The sequence below is a fragment of the Leopardus geoffroyi genome, chromosome B3 (assembly GCF_018350155.1).
Source record: "Leopardus geoffroyi isolate Oge1 chromosome B3, O.geoffroyi_Oge1_pat1.0, whole genome shotgun sequence".
NCBI classification, from domain to species: Eukaryota; Metazoa; Chordata; class Mammalia; order Carnivora; family Felidae; genus Leopardus; species Leopardus geoffroyi.
In genome coordinates this window covers 22,034,029-22,061,341 of record NC_059337.1, presented here as the reverse complement: position 1 = coordinate 22,061,341, position 27,313 = coordinate 22,034,029, and the positions used below count along the sequence as shown (strand labels likewise).

The following is a 27,313-nucleotide window of genomic DNA, read 5'->3' as shown; positions in this document are numbered from 1 at the left end:
AGCAACTATAGTTCTTATTCTTCTCAAAACCTCTGCAGTTGCTTCCAAAGCCCTAAAACCAGCAACCATGTGCCTTTGTGGCCACATGGAGTCACATCCTGGTCCTGCAGGACCCTCTCTTGCAGTGGGCTGACCTGGCTGGGGAGGTGCCAAACCCCAGAACAGCATTAAGATGACATTGCATTGAGTCAGATAGGCTTCCAGACTGCTGTGCTGCTCCATCTGGTACCCAAATCACAGTTACCACCTGCCTGGCACCTCAGTCACCTAAGCTCCCCAGGTCCACCTATCTAAGTGCTGTGCTCTGACTTGGATAGAGGACAACAAAGTAATGTTGCTTTTGCCCATGCTGGGCCAGCATCTGGCTTATGAGTGGACTTTCTTGACCCTAGAAGCAGAGAAGGCATGCCTTCCCATTCTTGCCTAGGCCCTCTGCCCACAGCTTCTAGGTTCACCTGACCCTGACCTGGCCTAGCCCACTGCCCAGTTAGTGCCACATGAAGTCTAATTTACCTTTATATTCTTTAATATAATTTATTGTCAAATTGGCTAACATACAGTGTGTAAAGTGTGCTCTTGGTTTTGGGGTAGATTCCCATGGTTCATTGCTTACATAAAACACCCAGTGCTCATCCCAACAAGTGCCCTCCTCAATGCCCATCACCCATTTTCCCCTCTCCCCAACCCCCCAACAACCCCCAGTTTGTTCTCTTTATTTAAGAGTCTCTTATGGTTTGCCACCCTCCCTCTGTTTGTAACTATGTTTTCCTTTCCCTTCCCCCATGGTCTTCTGTTAAGTTTCTCAAGATCCACATATGAGTGAACACATATAATATGTCTTTCTCTGACTGACATATTTCACTTAAGCATAATACCTTCCAGTTCCATCCATGTTGCTGCAAATGGCATGATTTCATTCTTTCTCATATTCAAGTAGCATTCCATTGTATATATAAACCACATCTTCTTTATCCATTCACCAGTTGATGGACATTTAGGCTCTTTCTATAATTTGGCTGTTGTTGAAAGTGCTGCTATAAACATTGGGGTACATGTGCCCCTATGAATCAGCACTCCTGTATCCTTTGGATAAATTCCCAGTAGTGCTATTGCTGGGTCGTAGGGTAGTTTTATCTTTAATTTTTTGAGGAATCTCCACACTGTTTTCCAGAGTGACTGCACCAGTTTGTATTCCCACCAACAGTGCAAAAGGGTTCCCGTTTCTCTACAGCCTCGCCAGCATCTGTTGTTTCCTGAGTAGTTAATTTTAGCCACTCTAATGGGTGTGAGGTGGTATCTCAGCATGGTTTTGATTTGTGTTTCCCTGATAATGAGTGACATAGAGCATCTTTTCATGTGTCTGTTGGCCATTGGGATGTCTTCTTTGGAAAAAGTGTTTGTTCATGTCTTCTGCCCATTTTTTCACTGGATTATTTGTTTTTCGGGTGTTGAGTTTCGTAAGTTCTTTATAGATTTTAGATCCTAATCCTTTATCTGATATGTCATCCGCAAATATCTTCTACCATTCTCCTGGTTGCCTTTTAGTTTTGTTGATTGTTTCCTTTGTAGTGCAGAAGCTTTTTATCTTGATGAGGTCCCGTATTTCATTTTTGCTTTTAATTCCCTTGCCTTTGGAGATGTTTTAAGCAAGAAATTGCTGTGGCTGAGGTCAAAGAGGTTGTTGCCTGCTTTCTCCCCTAGGGTTTTGATGGTTTCCTGTCTCACATTTAGGTCTTGCTTCCATTTTGAGTTTATTTTTGTGTATGGTTAAAGAAAATGATCTAGTTTCATTTTTCTGCATGTTTCTGTCCTGTTCTCCCAGCACCATTTGCTAAAGAGACTGTCTTGTTTCCATTGGATACTCTTCCTGCTTTGTCAAAGATTAGTTGGCCATACATTTGTGGGTCCAATTTTGGGTTCTCTATTCTATTCCATTGGCCTGTGTGTCTGTTTTGTGCCAATCCCATACTGTCTTGATGATTACAGCTTTGTAGTAGAGGCTAAAGTCTGGGATTGTGATGCTTCCCGCTTTGGTTTTCTTTTTCGATATTACCTTGGCTATTTGGGGTCTTTTGTGGTTCCATACAAATTTTAGGATTGTTTGTTCTAGTTTTTTTTAATGTTTATTTATTTTTGAGACAGAGAGAGACAGAGCATGAACGGGGGAGGGTCAGAGAGAGGGAGACACAGAATCTGAAACAGGCTCCAGGCTCTGAGCTGTCAGCACAGAGCCCGACACGGGGCTCGAACTCACAGACCGCGAGATCATGACCTGAGACAAAGTCGGCCGCTTAACCGACTGAGCCACCCAGGCGCCCCTGTTCTAATTTTAAGAAGAATGCTGGTGCAATTTTGATTGGGATTGCATTGAATGTGTAGATTACTTTTGGTAGTATTGACATTTTAACAATATTTATTCCCCCAATCTATGAGCATGGAATGTTTTTCCATTTCTTTGTGTCTTCTTCAATTTCCTTCATAAGTTTTTGATAGTTTTCAGTATACAGATCTTTTACATTTTTGGTTAAGTTTATTCCTAGGTATTTTATTGTTCTTGGTGCAATTGTAAATGGGATCAGTTTCTTTATTTCTCTTTCTGTTACTTCATTATTGGTGTATAGAAATGCAACTGATTTCCTTACATTGATGTTATTCCCTGCAACTTTGCTAAATTTATGTATCAGTTCTAGTATCCTTTTGGCTGTCCATGTAGAGTATCATGATGTCTGCGAAAAATGAAAGTTTGACTTCTTTGCCAATTTTGAAGCATTTTATTTCATTTTGTTTTCTGATTGCCAATGCTAGAACTTCCAACATTATGTTAAACAACAGTGGTGAGAGTGAACATCCCTGACGTGTTCCTGATCTCAGGAGGAAAGCTTTCCATTTTTCCCCATTGAGGATGATATTAGCTGTTGGCTTTTCAGAAATGGCTTTTATGATGTTTAGGTATATTCCTTCTTTGCCGACTTTCTTGAGTGTTTTTATTAAAAAGAATGCTGTCTTTTGTCAAATGCTTTTTCTGCATCTGTTGACAGGGTAAATGGCTTTTATCCTTTCTTTTATTAATGTGATGTATCACATTGATTGATTTGCAAATATTGAACAACGCTGCAGCCCAGGAATGAATCCCATGTGTTCATGGTGAATAATTCTTTTTATATGCTGTTGAATTCGATTTGCTGGTATCTTGTTGAGAATTTTTGCATCCATGTTCATCAGGGATATTTGCCTGTAAATCTCCTTTTTAGTGGGATCTCTGTCTGGTTTGGGAATCAAGGTAATGCTGGCTTCAGAGAATGAGTCTGGAAGTTTTCCTTCCATTTATATTTTTTGGAATAGCTTAAGAAAGAACGTATTAACTCTGCTTTAAATGTCTGGTAGAATTCCCCTGGGAAGCCATCTGGTATAGGACTCTTATTTGTTGGGAGATTTTTGATGACTGATTCAATTTCTTCACTAGTAATGGGTCTGTTCAAATTTTCTATTTCTTCCCATTTAAGTTTCAGTAGTATGTGGTATCTAGGAATTTGTCAGTTTCTTCCAGGTTGTCCAATTTGTTGGCATACAATTTTTCATAATGTTCTCTGATAATTGCTTGTATTTCTGAGGGATTGGTTGTGATAAATCCATTTTCATTTGTGATTTTATCTACTTGGGTCCTCTCTCTTTTCTTTTTGAGAAATCTGGCTAGGGGGGTATCAATTTTTTTTTCAAAACAACAGCTCTTAGTTTCATTGATTTTTTTTTTTATTCTGTATTGTTTATTTCTTCTCTGATCCTCATTATTTCTCTTCTTCTGCTGGCCTTGAGGTTTCTTTGTTGTTCTGCTTCTAGTTCTTTTAGGTGTGCTGTTAGATTTTGTATTTGGGATTTTTCTTGTTTTCTTGAGATAGGCCTGCATTGCAATGTATTTTCCTCCTAGGACTGCCTTTACTGCATCCCAAAGCATTTGGACTGTTGTGTTTTCATTTTCATTTGTTCCCATATATTTTTTAATTTCTCCTGTAATTGCCTGGTTGACACATTCATTCTTTAGTAGGACGTTCTTTAACCTCCATGCATTTGGAGGTTTTGTAAATTTTTTCCTGTGGTTAATTTCAAGTTTCATAGCATTGTGATCTGAAAATGTGTATGGTATGATCTCAATTCTTTTATATTTATTGAGGGCTGCTTTGTGACCCAATATGTGATCTGTCTTGGAGAATGTTCCCTGTGCACTCAAAAAGAATGTGTATTCTGCTGCTTTAGGATGAAAAGCTCTGAATATATCTGTCAAGTCCATCTGGTGCAGTGTATCATTCAGGGTCATTGTTTCTTTATTGATTTTCTGTCTAGATGATCTGTCCATTGTTGTAGGTGGAGTATTAAAGTCCCTTGTAATTACCATATTCTTACCAATAAGATTGCATATGTTTGTGATTGTTTTATACATGTGGGTGCCTCCAAATTGGGTGCATAAACATTTATAATTGTTAGCTCTTCTTGATGGATAGACCCCATAATTATGATATAATGCCCTTCTTCATATCTTGTTACAACCTTTGATTTAAAATCTAGTTTGTCTTATATAAGTATGCTACCCCAGCTTTCTTTTGACTTCCAGTAGCATAGTAGATGGTTCTCTATACCCTCACTTTCAATCAGAAGGTGTCCTCAGTTCTAAAATGGGTCTCTTGTAGACAGAAAATAAACGAGTCTTTTTTTTATCCATTTTGATACCCTATGTGTTTTGATTGGAGCATTTAGTCCATTTACATTCAGTGTTATTATTGAAAGGTATGGGTTTAGAGTCATTGTGTTATCTGTAGGTTTCATGCTTATAGTGATGTTTCCAGTCGTTTGTGGTCTTTGCAACATTCCACTCACAGAATCCCCCTTAGGATCTCTTGTAGGGCTGGTTTAGTGGTAGTGAACTCCTTCAGTTTTTGTTTGGGAAAACCTTTATCTCACCTTCTATTCCGAATGACTGCCTTCCTGGATAAAGGATTCTTGACTGCATATTTTTCCTATTCAGCACATTGAATATTTCCTGCTACTCCTTTCTGGCCTGCCAAGTTTTGGTATATAAGTCTTTTTCTACTCTTGTAGGTTAAGGCCCATTTGTCCCTAGCTCTTTCAGAATTCTCTCTTTATCTTTGTATTTTGCCAGTTTCACTATGCTATGTCATGCAGAAGATTGATTCAAGTTATGTCTGAAAGGAGTTCTCTGTGCCTCCTGGGTTTCAGTGTCTGTTTCCTTCCCCAGATTGGGGAAGTTCTCAGCTATGATTTGTTCAAGTACACCTTCCACCCCTTTCTATCTCTTATTCTTCTTCTGGAACTCCTATGATACAGATATTATTATGTTTCATTGAATCACTTACTTCTCTAAATCTCCCCTCATGGTCCAGAATTTTTTTTCTCCCTCTCTTTCTCAACTTCATCTTTTTCCATAATTTTATCTTCTATTTCACTTATTCTCCCCTCTGCCTCTTCAGTTCTCACTGTCACCTCATCTAGTTTATTTTGCACCTCATTTACAACATTTTTTAATTCACCGTGATTATTTTTAGTTCCTAGATCTCTGCAGCAATAGATTCTCTGTTGTCTTCTATGCTTTTTTCAAGCCCAGCGATTAATCTTTTGACTATTATTCTACATTCTTTTTCAGTTATATTGTTTATATCTGTTTTGATCAATTCTTTAGCTGTCATTTCTTCCTGGAATTTCTTTTGAGGAGAATTCTTCCATTTCTTCATTTTGGCTAGTTTTCTGTCCCTTATGTGTTTTAAAAGCTTGCTATGTGTCCTGTACCTGTGAGCACTGCTATATTAAAGAGAAGTCATATACTGTCCAGGGCCTGGCCCTTCAGGAGATGTTTTTGGAGTGTGTTACTTGCTCTCTGTTGTTGTGACTCTGGTTGCTTTATCTCCCTACTCATAGTGGTGTTTTGGACCCTCCACCAGGTGTGCTTTGATTTGTTCGTTGAGGTAGCCCTAGAAAAGAAAACAAACAAACAAACAAACAAACAAAAACGGGAAAAAAAAAAACAAAAATACCAGCTACAGCAAAACAACAGGTTGGGGCATTGTTGATGGAAAAGGCCTTATCCCATACAAAGAGAGAAATGACAGAGGCAGAGAAAAATAAAAGAAAAGAAAATTGACCAGGCAGAGAAACTATATGGCTTAGTCCAGAAAAAGAGAGAGGAAAATAAAGAAGGAGTTATAGAACAGGTATAAAGAGAATAGATTAAATATGTCCGCTTAAATAAGCCAACAACCAGAATAACCAGACTAGAGGAGGAAAGAAATAAGGATAAAAGGAAGAAATATATATATATATATATATATATATATATATATATATATATACACATATATGGTCCATATATATATATACATACATATATGGTCCATACACACACACACACACACACACACACACACACATATATGGTCCATATATGTATATATATATATACATGTATACACACACACACACATATATATACATACATATAAATATATAATAAGAATTGTCAAAAAATTAAATCAGGGAATGGAAAACCACTGGGTGCCTTGGAACTGGTGGCCATGCTGGTCTGGAGGAGGTGCTGTCTGGTTCAGTGTCAGTCCCACTCCAGTAGATATGCAGTTACCAGGCACGGAAGGGCATGGTTTAGTATAGGCAGGTCTTGTCTCCCCTGTGGGACCACTGTCCATTCCCTGAAGCCCCACCTTGTTGGTGATAAGGAGAAAAATGGCGACACCCCAGTCTCTCCTCCGCGGACCACGTGTCCCAAACCACTGTGTTCAAGCCATCCTCGCAATGCCGTTGGTGCAAATGAGTTCCACTCCACTGACTCGCATGCCTCCCTGTGCTCAGCTGGGACTTAAACCCCAATGTCTTAAAGGGTCCCTCTCCATGTGCCCCAGTTCCGGGGAAGTGCCGCTCTGCACCGCAGATATATGACTTCTGGCTGGCAGGTGCAGGCAGCCTTTGTCCTTTGAACCTTCTTCCCATTGCATTCCAGGGAGGGGATTGCTTTCTCCCACTGCAGACTGTGCCTCTGAACGAGTTACTGAGCCCAGGGCTGGCTCCCCTCCTCCCCAGGTGCACAAACAGGGCAGCTGCCCCCAGTCTGGAGAAAGGCCCGCAGTTAGAGATTGGATCTTGGTCCGTCCTGGTCCATGGTTTTTCTCTTGTCCAGATACAGTCCTATGCTTTCCAAGCCTCTCTTTCTCTTCCCTTTGTCTCTCCGCAGAAGTGCATCCCTCCCATCCATGCCTATGTGGCCCATTTTTATCTCTCCCAGTTCATAGTCATGCATCTATGGCCCTACATGTTGTCCTTGTGGGCCCCTGGAGACATATTTGTCACCCTGCGGCCCAGGCTCTTGGAATTCAAAGTCCTTTGGCCTCAATACTGCTGTGTTTGAGGGATGAGGGAACTTTGGGTCCTCCTACTTCTCTGCCATGCTCTAATTTACCTTTAAACCCATAGGTGGAGAATATTATTATAGTCAGAGCTCAGCCTGTCTAGGAAGGTTGTGACATGTTATGAACATTGTTTGCATTTTCCCAAATGCACTCAGTGCTGACCCCACAGTCTAGCGCAGGATGTATGAGATATCATTAGGCACAGTGCCCTCTGTAGAGGAGGGGAGATAATGTTGAATTCCCTGAAGAGAAGTGCTTGCAGGCTGAGAATCTCCTACAACCAGTAGTCCCAGCTTTAATTTGCATAGGACTTAATTAGTGCATTGCTCATTCACCCTCTACCCAGAGAGGAGGAGGGGGAGAGGGAGATGGGAAGGCTGGCCCAAACATCCAGTCCTGCTCCCAGACCCAGGCAGAGGGGAGGTAAGTGGGGCTGGGGGGCTCAGGACAATGGGGGCTGCTGGAGATGAGCTGTCAGGAAGTGATCTGGGCATCACAGAGGAGGCAGGAGACACACAAAGGCCAGGCGCCCATGTCCCATGCAGCTAAGAGGGGAACTGTGCATGAAAACAAAGCTGTGTAGAGCATAAAGTTTTAAGCCATTTCATACTCAGAGCCTCCCTGTGAGGTAGGTCCTATTATTACTGAATATCAGGTGATGCACAGAGAAGTCAAGAAACTCTCTTGAGGTCACAGAACTAATGAACAGCCATGTGGGGATTGAACTGATTGTGTCTGGCTCAGCACCCACCCCAGGCTCTCCCACATCCCACCTTAGGAGCTTCACCATGTGTTCCCTGTTCAGGCATCCCTCTGTCCTCCCTCTCCCCTGTGGGAAGCCAGGGACCCTCCGCACCACCACCCCCATGCTGGGTTCCTGTTGAGCTCTCTGGAGACTATGGAACAAAAGGAATCTTATGTTAAAGTAGGAGGAAGGGGACATTCAGACATTTGTCCTTTGTAGTTCCTGTCCTCCTGGACCCAGGCAAGGGGAAGCAATTAGGGACTCAAGGACTCACTTCTAGGTGACAGGGAGAACCAGCTAGGACCCAGAGACTAGCACATGTGACATTGGCTACTGTAGAGGAATTGGTCTCAGAGATCCAGAGTGTCCAGTTTCCTGAGGTGGAGCAGCACTGCGTATTCTGTGGCTCCACATCTGCCTGATTCCAGGCAGCTCTAGAAGAGTATGAGGTTGACACTGCACAGCACAGATCACCGCTGTTGGATTTCAACCTGCTTGAGGCCCTGGGGTCTACTCTCATACTGTTTTAACCTGCCTTTCTTTAAAGGTCTAATGATGCCCTTGAGGGGAAAGGAGGATCCCCTATCTTTCTCTGCTGCAAGCATGTTTGTTTCCTTTTGCTAATAAAATGTCTGTAGATTGTCACCTTCAAAAATTTAAAAATAAAAAATGCCCTGGGCATGGCAAACCTGGAAGGACAGGGACAGAGTGAGTGAATTCAGCAGGAGTCACAGCTAGACACTTTGCTGGGTTGTCCTGGGGGGACTGACTAACGTCTTTTGGGAATCATAAGATGGGGTGTTGCAGTGAAAGGCAGTGCTAGGGAATGGCCAGCAAGTTTGATTTCCTAGCAGCAGTACCAGCATCACTTGCTTTGACAGCTAATTGGGTGGGAGAAGAGTGACTTAATCTGGAGTGAGACCCTTGTAAAAGATGCTAATGGATCTTGTTACAAGTTTGGAGATTCTCTCCATTACTGTGTACATCTTCTGTACATGGGAAGTTTTTGTATAATAATAAAGCTCTGGCACTGCTGGAGTTAGAAAGGCAAGACTTCTTTCTGCCTTTAACAAAAGTAGAGGCTGGGCGCCTGGGTGGCTCAGTTGGTTAAACATCCCACTCTTGGTCATTGCTCACGTCTTGATCTCAGTGTTGGTGAGTTCGAGCCCCGTGGTGGGCTCTGCACTGACAGCGTGGAGCCTGCTAAGCATTCTCTCTCCCTCTCTCTCTCTGCCCTGCCCTGCTCATGCTCTCTCTCAAAATAAATAAATAAATAGACTTAATTTTTTTTAAGTAGAGGCCATTTCAAGGTAATAAATAGAGAAATGTGAATCCATCCAAATGCCTTGGAATGTTACGGGAAAGGAAAATTGTTGAGGGTAACTTGATCAGTGCTGACTTCATGAGCCTGGTGGGAGATGAACAGGGATAGCAGGGGTTTTAAAGAGGTGAGGGAATTTACTTCAGATTCTACAGGAGAAGAATGCCTATGGGTTGTCATGAAATCCTCTGCCCTGACAGAGCCCCCTGGGAATGCAGTCAGGTGTCCTAGTAGAAGCTCTGGACAAGCCCCCATACATTGTCCCATAATTGTTGCCTCTGTGTGCCAGGCTTCAGGACGACCCTGGTCACAGCCTGCATGGACAGTCTAGTGATATTCTCTGAATCACATATGAGTAAACAGACAAACAGGGTAATTGCAGATTATGCACAGAAAATAAAGAGGATGAGTGATAGGATGAGGAATATTCTTTTCAAAGAATTGTCAGAGGCAAGAAGGAACTGCCATGGGAAGCAGGCAGGGCAAAGGGGAGGAGTCTATGAAGTCTTGGTGTCACCTTGACCCACCACTGGGCCTTAGGGTCCAGGTGAAGGTCAAATATAGATTGTGCTTAGGCAATTCAAAGCAAGGAGAAGCTATAAGAAAAGGGATCAATCCATTTTAGACCTGAGGAGTGGGGACAGCTGTGGGGTCAGGAAGCATGGGAGGGCAGTGACACCCTCTTCCTCTTGGGAAACATAGACACAATCTTAGAAATGACAGTTCCCCAGAGAGGGTGTAAGTGGATGCCTGACCCCATAACCCATGACAGACACCGTTTCACAGAATGACAAGACTTCCCATTCCTTCTTCCCTTTTCTTCTTCTCTCCTTGTTGTGGTTCCTCTTAAGGCCTCAGCCACCTGGCCCCAGGCTCTCCAAGTTGGCCCAGACACCAGTCACCCACCCCTTCCAGGAAACAGAGGCTACTGCCTCCTGGATCGCCCCATCACCACCTTGTGTACTGTGCTTTACCTGGGTGGCAGGGACTCCTTAGGCCAGCAGCTGTAGGGTCTGACTCACCCTTCTGAGCCACCCTGGCTAACTCTTCTTTGAACTTTCCCCTTGTGGAGCTGTCTAGTGGGCTCTCCTGGTAGGCACACGGCCCCCTGGGCCCCTGGATAGCACAACAGACATAGCATGTATGGGCAGGAAAAGGATGGATTGTGGGCCATGAGTGAACAGAGCTAGGCCACAGGGTGAGAGAGTGGCCCGTGGAGGACCTCCTTGTGATGAGGTTTTGGATTGGTGGGGGTTTGGAGCTGATGGCCAATAAAGAATTCTTGACATCTTTGGTGCAAAAAGGTGATTTTTTTAAACCATGGGAACAGAACCTGTGGGCAGAAATTACTTCACTGAGGGTGTGAAGAGTGACTGGGTATATACTTCAGGAGTTGGGGAGGTAAAGGCAAAGGGGTGGCCTCCAGGAGGACTTTGATATGCTAAAGAGGACTCATAAAATGCCAGGGGCCTTGCTATTCTCAAGCTAAGGTTATTTTCCCTCTAGTAAGGCATCAACATTAGACACTAGGGGGTTCCTAGAGAAATGTTGCATTCTGTATTTGCCCCAAGTATTTGTCAATTGGCTGCAGGTTATAAGGAAATTTAGTTTTACCTACCATCCCCTTCTTGCCTGTTCCCCACATCACTATGGAGGGGAGGGTGATGTTGGGGCTCCGGGAAAACTGAGTCTATAGGTTTCTGGAGATTGGTCTGTTGATAAGATTGCCTTTTTCTTGTAATTTACTAAGATATTTGTAAACTGATGGGAGACTCATGTCCTGTATGACTGTGATCTCTATCAGTTAACCCTTTGTTTTCTTTCCTTTCCTTTTTTCTTGGGCAGCCAGAAATGCCTGAGGAATATCACACATATCTCACCTGGGGAGCGGGAATGTTGTGCTAGCTTGTGCCTTGCCCTTAGCTTTCCTTATGGTCCCTTGTTACTTGAGGCAGTGGAAGGACAGGTCTGTGTGTCCCTCGGAGTCCCTTTCCTCAGCTATATTTGTGAGAGGACCTGAGAGGACTTCTAATCACTTCATCCAGAGCATGTCACTCAACCAACACCAGTTCCCTCCCCCACTTCTCTTGGGAATTCTGTAGGGTTTAAGCTCCAGGCCAAGTGTCTCTCTCTCTGAAAACTCCCCTGGCCCCTGAGGCAGATGGCACAAAGCACCACAACTTCCCCTAGACTCAGGGTCGCAGATCAGAGAGCATGCTGTTCTGCAGGTATTGGTTTTCCTACCTGTTTCCTGTTTCAGGCCACGGGGAACATGAGGGCAAAAACCAGTCAACTTTATTTCTGCCCCACTGCCTGCAACTCATTAAAATAGGTAAAATAGGTGCTTATTAAAAGTTTTATGGTTCAGTGATCAGCAAAGATTTCTTGAGGGAAGTGGGGCTTGAAGGGACCCTGGCTTGCAAAGGGTTAGGAGTGTTAGGATAGGTTGGGGAACCAGATGAAAAATTACAGCAAAAGCTGGGTGGGAGTTGGAGGTAAGAGAGGGAGCAGGAAGCCCAGAGTCTGGGTAGTCTGAGGGAAAATGCCAGAGAGAGAGCATTCACACACCTCCCTGGGTGTGCCCTGGAGTTCCACGGGCAGTTGCTGGGCAGCTGCCAACCTTGGCTACCCTGCTGGACAGTGGAAACCCATTTTGTACTTGCTGTTTCTTAGCAGCCAAACCTGGAGCATGTCTGAATTTCTTTCATCTTTAGCCCCTGTGTGCCTGCATTTTACCTTAGAATAACATCCCTTTACAGTTGTAAGCCCCTTCAGGTCCCAAGAGCATTTTCAGAGGCTGTCCCTGTCAGTCTTCACCAGGAGCCTTGAAACAGTCCAAGCCCCAAGGTAATGGATGAAGCAGGGGTGAAATGGCTTCCCAGGACTGCACACTGGCAGGGGACTCTGCTGGTACCAATCCCAGGTCATCCCAGATGCCTTTCCAGTTGACTCTGCAACAGAGTAGAGGTGGGGTGAGGGGAAGAGAATCCAGCAGGAACAGCCTCTCTCTACCTTAATGTGGGAGTTATGGATCTAGGTTCTCACCCAGAAGCTTCCATACATGCATTGTATACATGGTTTCCAAGCACACTCCTAGGCCCTCTGTCCACATTCAGGGGTGTCATGAAAGGCACCACCAGACTTAATGTGATGATGTCTGCAACCTAGCCACATTCTACCTTTTGGAACTAAGATAGATACAGGTCTAAAATGGCTATTTTATTTTAGAAACTATTGTTCTCCTAGGATGATAGTTCCCACAAAGCATTGGTCTTTCCCTTTGTTTTGGCTGATAGCCTTTCCCCTCTACTCATTGTGTTCCTGGTCTTTATTGCTTTTAAATCACTGGAAATTTTCTTGCATTTCCCTCTATAGGAAATTGCATTTTGAAAAGTATTTCAGCCTACCAGACCTTCACATAATTTATTATGGACATATTTTGCACTTACAATATTAGGGTGCAAAAAGCACATCTCCCCTTTATTTACAGGAAGTTGTCACAGACTTTTCCTGAATTTAAATTTGCTTAGAATTTAGCCAGGACGTGCTGCAAGTTTTGATTCCATTAGAGAACCGAAAACAAAACTGCATACTAGTTGGCCTAAGACCTCAATGCTTTTTTTGTGCCTTCCTGAGTGACAGACTAATTGACGGTCAATATGTGAATTAAAACTCACTTCCAAGAAAAAAAAATTTCTCTTAAAGCTGTCAGGGAGACCAAAAAATAAAGCCACCCCTTCTGTGCCTGTCACAGCACACTTGGCTATTGTGAATAATTCTGCTTGTGAACATGGGCATACAAGCCCCTGCTTTCACTTCTTGTGGACATATACCCAGAAGTGGCATTGTTGGATCATGTGGTAATTCTATGTTTAATTCTTTTGAAGAACCCCTATATCGTTTTCCTTAGAGGCCATTTTACATTCCTGCCAGCAATGCACAGGGTTCCAATTTTTGTACATGCTCACCAACACTTGTGATTTTTTTTTATTTTTTATAATAACCATTCTAATGTGTATGAAAGGGTATCTCATTGTGGTTTGGGTTTGCATTTCTCTGATGATGAGTGATGTTGAGCATATTTTCATGTGCTTATTGGCCATTTTTATATCTTCTTTGGAGAAATGGCTACTCAGGTCCTTTGCTTATTTTTGAATGGGGCTGTTTGGGTTTTAGGTTGAGCTGTAGGAGTTCTTTATGTATTCTGGATATTAATCCCTTATCACATATATGATTTGCAAATATTTCCTCTCATTCTATGGGTTGCCTTTTTTTCACTCTGTTCGTGGTGTCTTTGGATGCACAGAACTTTTTAATTTGGTTAAGTCCATTTTTTTTAATTTTATTGCTTATGCTTTGGTGTCATCCCCAAGAAATCTTTGCCAAATCCAACATCATGAAGCTTTTCTCCTAATTTTCTTCTAAGAGTTTTATAGATTTAGCTCTTACATATAGGTCTTTGGTTCATTTTGAGTTAATTTTTATATATGGTATCAGGTGAATACCCAACTTCATTCTTCATGTGGATATCCAGTTTTCCTAACACCATTTGTTGAAGAGATTGTCCTTTCCCCATTGAATAGTCTTGGTACTCTTATTGAAAAATCATTTGACCATAGATGTGAGAGCTTGTTTCTGGACTCTCCATTCTATCCCATCATTCTGTATGTCTGTCTTTATATGCATGTAACACTGTTTTGATTCCTATAGCTTTGTAGTAAGTTTTGAAATCAGGAACTATTATATCTCCAACTTTGCTCTCTTTATCAAAATTGTTCTGACAATATTGATTCTTATTCTTTTATATTTAGTGTCTTCCCATTTCTATTTAAGAATTCAGAAAATGTATTATCCATGAAACCATTTTAAAAGAGCTACTCAGAGACTCCCTATAGTAAAATAAAAAAATTAATTCAATAAAGTAGAAACAAAAGATACATAAATTATACATGATTAATTAGCAAACAGGAAAATGCAGTCACATGTTGTAATTTAACAATGTAGCCATGAAGCTTAATGCAACTGTTAAGAAATTATTCTTCAGAAACTACAAGCATGAAAATTAAAAGCAATTCAGAGTATTTTAAATAATTTAAACAAAATATAACAGATAGCAAGGGAAGGGAATTACATTGAAATAATTGTCTTATCCTGTTTGGAAATTAGAGGCTAATATCTGTTCATCAATTCTCAAGGTAAAAAAAAAATTAATATACCTATATGTGTAACAAACTTAAGATAAATGCTAGAAGTAAAAATAAGATATATAACTTCTAAAAAAATTACAAGAAAAATAAGACCAATCAAGTCAGCTGAAGACAGTAAAGAAATTAACACCATAAAATTTGAGGAGTAGAAAACACTAAAAACAGATGATGAAGAATGAGCCAAATACACCAGTCATCTACCTACCCTACTCTTAATGCTACTCAAAAAATAAAAATGAACAGATTAAATTCCCCAACTAAAGTACAGCTACTCTGAAATTGAATAAAGGATTAAATTTTATCTATAATGTTTTAGATAAGACACAGCTGAAAAAAAAGATGGCCTAAAGAGATAAAACTATAAAGGAATAGGCAAAACTATCACAAGCAACATTACAAAAAGAACAAGGAGCAGTAAGACAAGCAGTAGACTATAATTCAAGGTGGGAATATATACACAAGACCAAAATATTTTATATTAGTAATAGAAACCACCAAAAAGAGAGAAATCATGTTAGCTTCGAAATGTTGAAAGTAAAGCACCTATGCGTATGAAGATTTGTGATTTCTCCATCTGGGTGGGAGATGTGAAAGGGGAAGCCAGCTAGGAGTCTGGAACCTCAGGGTACTTGGGAACTGTGGGGACAAGACACATCATTCCAGGCCTCAGGGCACACCACTGGACAGGGGCATTCCATAGACACAGGCAGGATCCTTGGACTTCACCCAGAGTCTAAGTGTTATCATGTAGGAAAGTGGGGTTCCTGTACCACATGTGGGTCTATGTAGGGTTCCCAAATGTGACCTAGTACCCTCCCTGTGCCTGTGAAGTCACAGTCCTCCTAGCCTAAGAGTGTCCTAGGGTTATGATGCTTGCAAGAAAACTCTACATTGCATATAAGTGAGTGGATCTCAGGAGTCAAGATGCTGTGGCACAAGGTGTGCCCACTTGGATTAAGGTGTAGTCCACAGGGACCCTCTCTACTCACAATGCTGTTCATGACACTCTGCCCTCCACGTGGAGCACTGTGCATCCTGTCAGGACCAAGGTGTGGTCATCACCATGACTGCTTAGATACCCCATGGTCCAGGTAGGGATTATGAACAGCTTCCTAACTTTGAGACTCCTCATAGACCACACCACCCAAAGTTCTCATGGAATGTCAGAAGTCAGGCTTTGGTCTAGGAGTCCCTCTGGGAAGGACTGTGTACATCTTCTGGAACATCAGCACAGTGCATGAACTTCTTCTGTGTTCTAACCCACAGCCACTTCTCACACTTCCCCACTGAGCAGACTTGTCCCATGCGTGTATCCTGACCTGCCTCTAGATGCCTGCATTTATTTAAAATTTAAAGGGTGGGGTGGTGTGTTAAGAAGGGAGATTCAGAGATATGGGGTTCACTATCAAGACCATTTCAAGTTCACATTGAATATTTAAAATCACTTTTAAATTTGAAATATTCACATTTTAGTTTTAAAATGTATTAAAAATTATTCATAACACTGAAGTTTTAAATTGTCATTTTTAATGAAATATGAACATTCTGCTTTATCCTTGTTGTCTTTTCCAGAGCCCTCAGGGGTTGTGGTCCCACACCATCTACTGGGGCAACAATGGGCCATTTCCAGCAGGGACGGTGCAGCATTGCCCTGACTGCCTGATTGCCACACACCCCCAGAGAATCACACTATCTGAAAAGTAAGTCCCGTGTTCATGGGTTCCTAGTGACTGTGCCAGAGGGACAAATGCAGTCAACACCTCTAGCAACAGCACTTGTAGTGGTCCTTGGAGAAAATTGTCTGGGAATCAGATCTAAAGCCAGGGATAGTGTTATTTGTTCACTAAAGTTCATTCAGAAAATTATTAAATGAGTTTGGTATTGCATTAGAATAATAAACATTATTCTCAAAAAAAGAAAAACATGATTGTAGTAAATGACCAATAAGTGATTTGATTTATACCTAGTACAAAATTTACCAACTAAGTCTGTTGCCATCTGTTGCTACCATGATTGATTTTTAAACTACTGTAAGAGTAATATAAACAAAAGGAGTCTTATCACCTTCACATATTATTTTCTTTTTTAATGTTTCCTCTTAGTTCTTATCCCAAAATGTAATTTTCGTCTAGTTGATTAAAATGCATAGCATTGCTTTTGCCTTATGACTCCTTGAATGAACATTTTATTTTTTGTCTGCCTTTTATTTTGATAAATTTCAAGTCTATTAAAAAAATGGAAACCGAGCACCCATATATCCTTCACTCAGATTTGCCAGTTGTTTACCCACATAGACACACACACATACACACACAGAATATATATTTAGGTGTGTACGTATATGTGTGTTTAGTGTTTTCTTCTGAATCATTTGAAAGTAGATTGCAGACATCATGACATACTTTGGCAAATATCTCCTAAGTCTATTGGCTTTTTACTTCAAAACTGTAGTACCATTATCACTGGGGAATTTAGCATTGATAAAGTAATCTTATCCAACATACAGTATTCAAATACCTCTGGTTGTTCCCAAAATATTCTTTGTAGCTGTTTTCCCCTATCTTGCATTCAGTTAAATATCATGCCCTGAATTTGGTTAGGTGTCTTTAAATCTAAATCAAAATGCTACTTTTGCTTTTATCTTTTTTGATTTTTGACGTTGTTGAAGAACCTAATAAGCCATTTATTTTGAGCAGAGTCTCACAGTCTGGATTTTCCTGGCTGTTCCTTCCTCCCTAGGCGCAGACACACGTTTTGTGTGTTTACACTGCAGCAGTGGGTTCACCATATCATTGTGACCGGGCATGGTGATTACAAGTTTGTTCACCTGGTTAAAATGGTCTCTGCCAGAATTCTCCCTTATAAAGATACTGGTTTTTATCCCTTGTAATTAATAAGTAATCAGTGGGGCGAACTTTGAGACCATGTGAATATTCTCCTGCCTAGCCCATTTTTCACCCACATTAGCATTTATTGACAGTTGTGTGATGATTTTTAACTAATCAGTTAATCAGCACTACATTTCTTCCCCACAATAGGTTTCGTTATTTTTTTTTCATTCTTCCGTGGTTGTGAGCTGCCACACAAGGGGATATATCAAAGCAGTCAAGAAAAGGACTCTGAAATTAGACCGTCTGGGTGTGCGTCTGATATGCATCCCATCTCTGGCACACACTAACTTGATGACCTTGAGCAAATACTTCATCTCATAAACCCTCAGTGTCCTTATCATGAAAATTAGGAGGCAAAGAGTAACCCTTGCACGGGGTGTCTGGTAGGGATGGAGCCCACAGTTGGCCTCACTTAGTATTAGCTTTTATTATCAGTGGCAGGGAGGACCGGCTGAGTGCCTCTGGATGCTGCTTCACTCCTGAGATTTTCTGTAATCCCTGAAAGCTGAATAAGACCCTAAGCGAAAATGCTGATAATGCTGAATGACAGGGCAGAGGTTCCCCAGGATGTGAGTGGTCATATTTTTAAGTCCCTGAAGTTAGAAGGTTGCATAGAGATGCAAAATCCCCAAGACAGGAAGCATTCATCAGTGAGAAGCATCCTAATGGTATCCACTCTGCCATTCTGGTTATTTCTAGCACTCTTCATTGCTTTGCTCCTTCCCCTCACTGGACTTGGGTCTGCCTAGTCTGCTGGCAGTTTTGCCTTTCAGTCACTAGCAAGCAATGGGACTTTTTGTTTGAAGATTATTAGATTTATTTCTGTGTAGATGAGGTCCCCATGGGTTTATTTGAGCTCCATTGTCTTGGAATCTTCCTTGAGAATGTTTTGGAAATTATACCAAGAAAATACATGTTAGTTTAGGAGCTACACATGGACGTGGATTAGGCTGTCTTAAAAAAAAACAAACAAAAAGACTGCCCTTGGAGAACATTTTTAGCTAGAGTATCTGAAAAGTGCTTCCTCTAAAAATTTTACTTGCCTGGATTCCTTCCCCATGACTTTTTGAAAGCACACGAGGGCTGGTTTCCATAAAGAAGGGCTATTGTAGGCATGCATGCTTCATCCTGCATGTTTCCTGGCTTGTGGCTTTCGAGGCTGAGCTAGAGGCCCCTCTGAGGTGTCACCCATTCTCTTACTTTCTGGGTGATGCCAGGCCAGCCTCTCTGAGGTTAGCCATGGCAGAGGATGGGCCCTGAAGACCCAGATGTAACATCTCTACATGGGCATAAACCCGAAGTCTCCCAGAAGGCTCACCACCGCCTCCTCCTCCCATCTTCCTCCTTTTTAGCTGTTAACATGTCAGGAACCCTCCACCTATCTCTGTCTCCCTTTGATGAGCTCCTTGGAGAAGGGACCATGATATAGGCACAACATAATAGTTTACGGGTTGAGTGAAACGCAGTTAAAACCCAGATGTGCAGTTCTGCATAAACACAGAGGAAATCACTTGGGTTTCATTCGAATATTTGGGTGGAAATATCAGAGCTGCCTTTCTTCTCTTCTCAGTGCATCCTGTGGAACTCTGTCCACTCGGAAACCTGAGTTATCTGGTCTTAAGTGAGTAGCATGCTCCTAACCTGTGTTCTTGAAAATGACATAGAAACAGCCAAGGAAAAAAGACCCCTGTGGAGAAGCCCTTCCCTGAGGCTTGCAGGTCCCAGGCCTTGCTGGGGGGACCTCCTCAGTGGCCTGAGCAGGTCGATGAGTCTCTGTCTTCCTGCTCCCTTGACTTCCCTATTCCTGGGGACTCCCACAGCCACTGTCCTGAGGGCTGCACAGATCTCTGTCTTGGTACTGGGACCACATTTTTCTTTATGGCAGATGTGATCAGGGCACTATGTCTTTCCATGTCCCTCCCACACACAGTGAGCTATACCTCCCCAGGAAGGACAGAGTCTGGGCCCTGAAGCAGCCACGGGGCTGGGGTGGCACACCCAGGCTGGGAGAAGGACAGTAGAGCCCAGGGCTTGATGTCTGCCTGGGGAACCGGGCTCTGCTCATTGGTGCCAAATGTGGAGCAAAAGGGTGGAGGTGCTGGGTGAGACAGGTATGTCCTTCCATCTATGTGAAGTCCTAGCCCATGGTCTGTCTGGTTCTAGGATCTGGGATCAGGTGCTCACTCCCTGCTCTCTGTCTGGGTTGCCATGGCTTCCCATCTGCCCAGTGGAGACAGTTGTCCCTGTTGGGTAGGCCTCCCAGAGTGGATTTGCGATGATGTGCCCCTCGATTCCAGGTGCTGAGTGTTGGAGGGCAGGACAGAATGTTCACCTCCCTCTTCTACTGGTGCATCTAGCAGCACTCAGCACCAAGGGTTCCATGTAGAAAACCCATTCCTGACCCTCAGGGTCCACACTCAACAGTTGCTGTTGGCAGAAAGGAGCTGTGTAGGGCAAACGCCAAAGCCCATGAAGTCCTGTAGTCGGGCTGTCCCTCTGAATGTCCTGAACTGAGCAGAATGTCCCCTTGAGCAGAAGGAGCTGCAGATGGAGGAAGGTGAGCAGTGGTCTCAGCATGGCCCCACTGCAGGCACGTGTCTCCAGCTTCCTCTCCCAAGGATGGAATTAAGGTTCCCGTCCACTGGGGCTGCCAGGGATACACTGATGTGGTTTCCATCCATAGGCCTCAAGCCCAACTCTTGGTTACACCAAGGCCTGGCTGGGGGCCAAGTGTGAATCAGCTCTCTAGGCCTCAGTTTCCTTATCTCTAAAATGGGGATGGTGATGGTGATGCCCTCCACATAGGTTCAGCTGAGGACAAAGTGAGTTAATTCACGAAAAGTTCCCAGAGCTGTGACACTTGGTAAGAATGCTAGAAATCATGTTGTAAGTATGTGGACCTAGGGGGATGCTTAGCTCATAGTGAGCAGTGACTTTCAGCTCCCTTCTCCTGTCCTCCCACCCACTTTTACTCAGTTTTTATCAACAATTGCGTTGTGAAATAGCACAGCGCTGCTCTTGAGGGCACTTTGTGGTCTGTGGGGTTGTGTCCCTTGGGTCAGGCCCGGAAATCTGTGATTCATTATTTTTGGTCTGTTTTTCATGGTTTTCTCGTGTGCCCAGAACTAAAGCTCATTGTGCCCACAAAAGGCACTTGATACTCACTGAGAAATGAGACCGGCCTTGGAGCCCATGGCCCTGTGCCACTGACTACATCTTACCTCCCAACTTGGTGACAAGACTGGTTAACACCAGTCCCACCTGAGCGTCCTCCTGTGCCATCCTTCCCTGGCCTTCAGACCCCCTCCTGGCCTTCCCATCAGACCAGAGGCTTTTCCCCTCCAGCCCAGGATTGCTCCAGAAGCTGTGGAATCCAGCTGCCTGTGCTCATAAGCCTTTTATCTGATACTCACAGATAGGTCTGCACGTGACCCATGCACTCCCTCAGCTGGTTTTGAAATCCTGTGCTCGCAAGCACACATCCAAGTGCACATCTAACATTTTACATCATAAATTTAAATAGGGACAAAGATGTAATTTCTTGCATATTGTAATAATGACATTTTATTTTTTTAAGTTTATTTATTTTGAGAGAGAGAGAGTGCTGAAGGGTCAGAGAGAAAGGGAGAGAGAGAATCACGAGCAAGCTCCGCACAATCAGCACAGTGCCCAATGCGGAGCTCTAACTCACAAACCATGAGATCATGACCTGAGCCAAAGTTGAGAGTCAGACACTTAACCAACTGTACTACCCAGGTGCCCCAATAATGACATTTTAAAACAGCACAGATGCGTCACTTTTTTATTGAGGTATAGTTGACATATGTTAGTTTCAGGTATACAACATAGTGATTCAACAATTCTGTACATTACACAATGCTCCCCATGATAAGTGTAGTTACCATCTGTCACCATAAAACATTATTATATTTTAAATTTTAGTTCTTATTTTTTTAAATTTAAATCCAAGTTAACATATAGTATAATAATGATTTCAGAAATAAAATTTAGTGATTCATCACTTACATATAACACCCAGTGCTCATCCCAACAAGTGCCCTCCTTAGCACCCCTCACCCCTTTAGCCCTTCCCCCTGACCCAACACCCTGCCAGCCACCCTCAGTTTGTTCTCTGTATTTAAGAGTCATTTATGGTTTGTCTTCCTCTCTGTTTTTATCTTATTTTTTCCTCCCTTCACCTATGTTCATCTGTTTTGTTTCTTAGATTCCACGTATGAGTGAAATCATACGATATTTCTTTCTCTGACTTATTTCACTTAGCATAATACATTCTAGTTCCACCCACGTTGTTGCAAATGGCAAGATTTCATTCTTTTTGATCACTGAGTAACAGTCCATTGTATACATATGTACCACATCTTCTTTATCCGTTCATCCGTTGATGGACATTTGGGCTCTTTCCATACTTTGGCTATTGTCAGTAGCACTGCTATAAACATGGGAGTGCATGTACCCCTTTGGTTATTACAATATTATTGACTATATCCCCTTTGCTGTACTTTTCATTCAGATCTAGCACTTTTAAAAAATATACATTGTGGAGGCACATCTGGGGGGCTCAGTTGGTTAATTGTCTGACTCTTGATTTTGGTTCAGGTCATGATCTCACAGTCATGCTGAGCATGCAGCCTGCTTGGGATTCTCTCTGTCCTTTCCTCTCTGCCATTCCCCTGCTTGCTCTCTCTCTCTCTCTCAAAATAAGTAAATAAGCATTAAAAAATATATATGCACACACACACACACACATACACACATAATGGGATATAAAAACCACCCATTCAAAATACAGAATACATAGATCCTTCCTTCACTTTGAAAGTTTACACCATTTTGTTTCCTCCTTGAATTTATATAGAAATATGAAATTCCACATCCTCCACAAAAATTTATCATAATTTTCTGCTTAAAAGACATTCACTGATTATCCTGTCACATGTCTTGGCATATTTGTTTGTGTATGTTTGGTACACGGATATATATATATATATATATATATATATATATATATATATATATAAACACACACATACATATGTTAAAATATTTCATTTGGCTTTTTACTAATACCATTTGTAGTATTGATTAGTGTTAAGTTGATCAAAACAGTATAATTAAAAAACAAAATGAAATGTATCATGGGACAGTCTTAATGAGATGGATAACAGAGAGGCTTCTGGGGAGGAGGCTTCTGGTGTAAGGAGTCATTGTCTGTCCCTTTGTGTGGCATCTGGAGGTTTGCACTCCAGAACAATGGAGGACGTGGGAAAGAAGAACCTGCAGGGAAGGCGTCTTACCCACAGATGGATTTTAGGATAGATTATATATGGATTTGAGAATGTGAAAGTTGGTTTTTTACATTTTTTTAATGTTTATTTATTTTTGAGAGAGACAGAGCATGAGTGGGGGAGGGGCAGAGAGAGAGGGAGACAGAATCTGAAGCAGGTTGCAGTCTCTCAGCTGTCAGCACAGAGCCCAACAAGGGACTGAACTGCAAGATCATAACCTGAGCCAAAGTTGGACACTCAACCAACTGAGCCATCCAGGTGCCCTGAAAGTTGATTAAGTGTTCCACACTCATGTCCCTTGAAAAATCTTAATGTGCTCCAGGGGTGCCCAGGCTCTCCCTGCTCACTCCAGCCTAGATCTGGTCCTGCTGCCAAGGTTGGATGCCTTGTTGTCACCATCCTTGCCTCTGCATCCCTTTGTGATCATTTCCATGTGTGACACTGACCTCCCCTACCCCCACAGCTTTCTTTGGAACCATGTAATCTTCTAGAATGCAGTTGTGTCCTTGATCCCATTATGGCCTTCCAAGTATCTGTGTAGACTGAGTCTCCCAGAGGAGTTCAGAGATAGCTGAATACTTGTTTTTGAAACTTTAATGTATATAGTATGTCATATTCTGGATCTTTCTTTCCTGGAGTCAATGTATTTCTCCATGTTGGCTATACCTTCTAGGGTAGCATTTCGGTATGCAGCTTTTTCTTAGGCCCATGGCAGTGTGTGTACCTCAGTGTGGGCTCATTGGCATCACCAATCAGGAAACCCTAGTAACCAGACCCAGCTTCGGGGCCTCCTCCTCAAAGCCCAGGTGCCGAGCCCTGGAAAAGAAGAACAGTCCCCAGTGAGATAGAATGAATATCAATTCTTAACAGGCTTACATTCTCAGGGGCAGTTTTTAAATCTTCTGTGATCAGAGAGGCCTGTCATCCACATGGACATTGTGCCACCACGAATGTGTGCATGTGGGGTGGCCAGTTAAGATAATGCCTGGAGAGCAGTGTCTCTAGGGATCCTTTTCCAGTGTTTTGCTGAATTCCCTCTGTACCTTGTGGGCATTCCTAAAGCATGCAAAGCCCAGTTCTCAGACAAAATCATTTATTAGCATGCACCAAAACTTTACTTAACTCATTGATAAGGGAACCAGCAAAAGATAAATGATCTGGCTCCAAGTACACTTGAGTAACTAGAATTTATAGTCAGCTAGAAAAGAAATACAGAAATAAGATGCTATGTTAAGCTAACTCCCTAGAGGGTAATAAAATAATACTTTATCTAAGGTTAACTTTTGTACTGAGGGCAATAAAAATCACATTGTTATCAATTTTTGCAACTTAGTGTCTAATTTTACAGAGCTATAAACCTTCTGCATCTTTGTAAGTCGTTAGTTGTTACATAAGGAGTTGTAACACTTCTCAAGAGTTTCAGAATCAGATAAAACAGGCTTATAATAAGTCAGTGTTTTAGCAGGATATCAAAAACACAAGTAATCCCCATTTTTCCCCTTTTTTTCAAGTTTAGAGTAAAATTTTCTACAACAATTAGCCAAAAAAAAAAAAAAAAGAAAAAAAGATGAATGGGGCACCTGGGTAACTCGGTCGGTAAAGCATCTGTCTCTTGATTTCAGCTCAGGTCATGATCTCACAGTTCGTGAGTTTAAGCCCCACATCAGGCTTCTTTCTGACAGTGTGGAGCCTGCTTGGGATTCTCTCTCCCTCTCTCTTTGTCCCTCCTCTACTTGTGCGCTCTCTCTTCTCTCAATAATAAATAACTTTAAAAAAAAACATTCCTGACAAATTATCAGTGATCATGTAGCACCATATTAAGATGCTGCCTTTTGACTTGCACAATGAACTTGAACCCTCATATAGATGCTGCAAGGGCGTCTGTGGTAGGAAGCTTCTGACATGGCTCCCAATCATTCCTGCCTCCTGATATCTACATCCTTGTGTTGTCCCCCATCCTTGTGTGGGGGCTGCACCTAGTGAATTGCACCCAATAAACAGGGTACAGCAAATACGATGGGCTGCCACTTCCAAGATCAGGATACAAAAGACTGGAAGCTCCATTATGCACCTGCTCTCACTGATTCTTCTCATGTCCTTGCTCTGATACAAGCTGTCATTTTGCAGTTTCACCAGGGGAAATCCCATGTGACAAGAAATTGATTCTCAGTTCAGTGACTTTCGAGAAATGATTCTGCCAACAATCACATGAGTGAACCTGGAAGGGGTTCCTTCCCTAGTGGAGCCTTTATGCAAGACTGCAGCCCCAGCCAACGTTTTGTTTGCAATCTATGAGACACTCTGAGTCAGATAACCCAGTTATACATACCCTGATACCTGACCAGAGAAACCGTGACATAATGAATATGTTAAGTCACTATATTTTGGAGTAATTTGTTTCAGAGTAATAGGTAACTGATACAGCATCTATGAAATGTGTAGTGTTGATTGTACTTGGGCATGTTGTTCTCAGTTGAGCTCTCCTTCATTTCTTTCTCTATTTCTCCCATCTTCCTTCTCCCTCCTTCTTGCCTATCGTGTCCCCGTTCTTTAACAATCTTTAAAATAATCTTCCTTTCTTGATTCCTGTCCCATCATCCTGTCCTCCCCTTTTCTGGTAGCTGTGATTACATCCCTGACAATTGATTAGAGAGGGCTGAGCCCAGAGGCAGCTTATTTGTGGGGACACCGTGCAGTTCAGAAAAAAAAAAAAAACTCCATTCATGACAATGACAAAAGAATTTTTTGGTTGACAATCCGTTGCTTCAGACTTGCTGTGACTGTTTCCTCCGGAGCTGCAGTGCTTGCCATTTAGTCTCCAGCCCATCAATGCTTAACATTTGAGGGAAATTGGTTTCAACGTTCTTTCCTCAGGGGAGTGTGGACATACATATTTTCTGCTTTAAAAGGCATTTTCTTTCTTGACTCAAATAGCTGAACCTGTAAAGTCGAACTTCGTATTCATCGATTTCAGTACAGAAACAACTTTTGAATAATTGTAAGTTCTTTTCCTATGATACAAAAGCTACCAGAAGCAAATTTTCTGAAAGAATGGTACTCCAGAGGGTTCTATTAGGTTTCCAAAGTTATTAAAGAGCATATTGGCAAAGAAGTAAATAGGCAATAACAATAATAATCATACCTACCCTTTTTTGGTGCTCACTCTAAGCCAAACTTTGTGTTATGTAACCATCACCACAACCATGTAAAATAGGAACTACTATCCTCATTTCAAATATGAAGCAATGAGAACCAGGGAATAGAAGTAAATTGTGCTAGTTTGTTTGCATGCCGGTGTGGATTTATATCCTAAAACAGGGGTCTCCATAGTGACTAATGTTTAAAACCTAGGTAACTCAAAAAGAACAGCTAGTAGATTAACACTTTGGGTCACAAAGTTGCCAGGTAATTAATTATGGAAATCTGGGTAGGTTCTTAAAAATCCATTCATCTAGATGTCATCTACTTAAAATTTTCAATCATCCAGGATAATATCATCCATAGGGATTATTTTTTTCCTTTTTTATTTGGTTTGTTTTTAGAAAGACAGACATTTGGATAAAACACACTGAATTTTATCAGTTGTTAACATGTATAAATATTCAACTAATAATGAGCCTATAAAAGAATAAAACTGCAAAAGCTGAAATTGTCCTGTGCTTGTGAAATTTAAATACTTTTTTAAAAGTTTATTTATTTATTTTAAGAGAGAGAGAGAGAGAGGAAGGGGAAGAGAGAGAGGGAGAAGAATCCCAAGCAGCTTCCATGCTGTCAGTGCAGAGCTCCATGCAGGGCACAAACCGTGAGATCATGACCTGAGCCAAAATCAAGAGTCTGACGCATAACTGACTGAGCCACCCAGGAACCCCATGAAATTTAAATAAGTCTAAAAAATTTTTTTCATGTTTATTTTGAGAGTGAGAGGCTGAGCATGAGCACAGGAGGGGTGGACAGGGAGGGAGAGAGAGAATCCCAAGCAGGCTCTGCACGGTCAGTGCAGAGCCTGATGCAAGACTGGAACCCACAAACTGTGAGACACGACCTGAGCTGAAATCAAGAATCAGATGCTTAACTGAGCCACCCAGCAACGCCCCCCCCCGAAATTTAAATACTTTTTAATAGAAAAGAATTATGGCATCTGTTCCCTTTGTTTCACTTACTATAAGTATGCTGAAAACCTCCAAATGTAAATGTGCAGCCCACTGGTACTTCTCTCCAAATGTCTCAGATAGCTTTCCCCACCTCAACCCTTAACACACACAGAGACACACACTATACTTACACACACTGTGCATACACTTGCATACACATGCACACATGCATGTCTGTGCTCCCACACCCAAATTAAACATATGAACATACAGTCAGACACTGACACACAGAAACTCACACACACTCCTGAACACATGAACAGATTCA

General features: G+C 42.1%; 1 protein-coding gene across 2 annotated transcripts in view; it reads left to right on the top strand.

The window, feature by feature from the left end:
• OTUD7A (OTU deubiquitinase 7A) overlaps positions 1-27,313 on the top strand; it is a 370,683-nt gene that overhangs the window by 169,995 nt on the left and 173,375 nt on the right. Inside the window, exon 2 of one of the 2 annotated variants that reach the window (XM_045448890.1) lies at positions 16,270-16,397. The exons of the other annotated variant lie outside the window; for it this stretch is intronic. The gene's annotated coding sequence lies outside the window, so the exon portion shown is untranslated. The remainder of the gene's footprint in view (positions 1-16,269; positions 16,398-27,313) is intronic. 2 annotated transcript variants of the gene reach the window in all.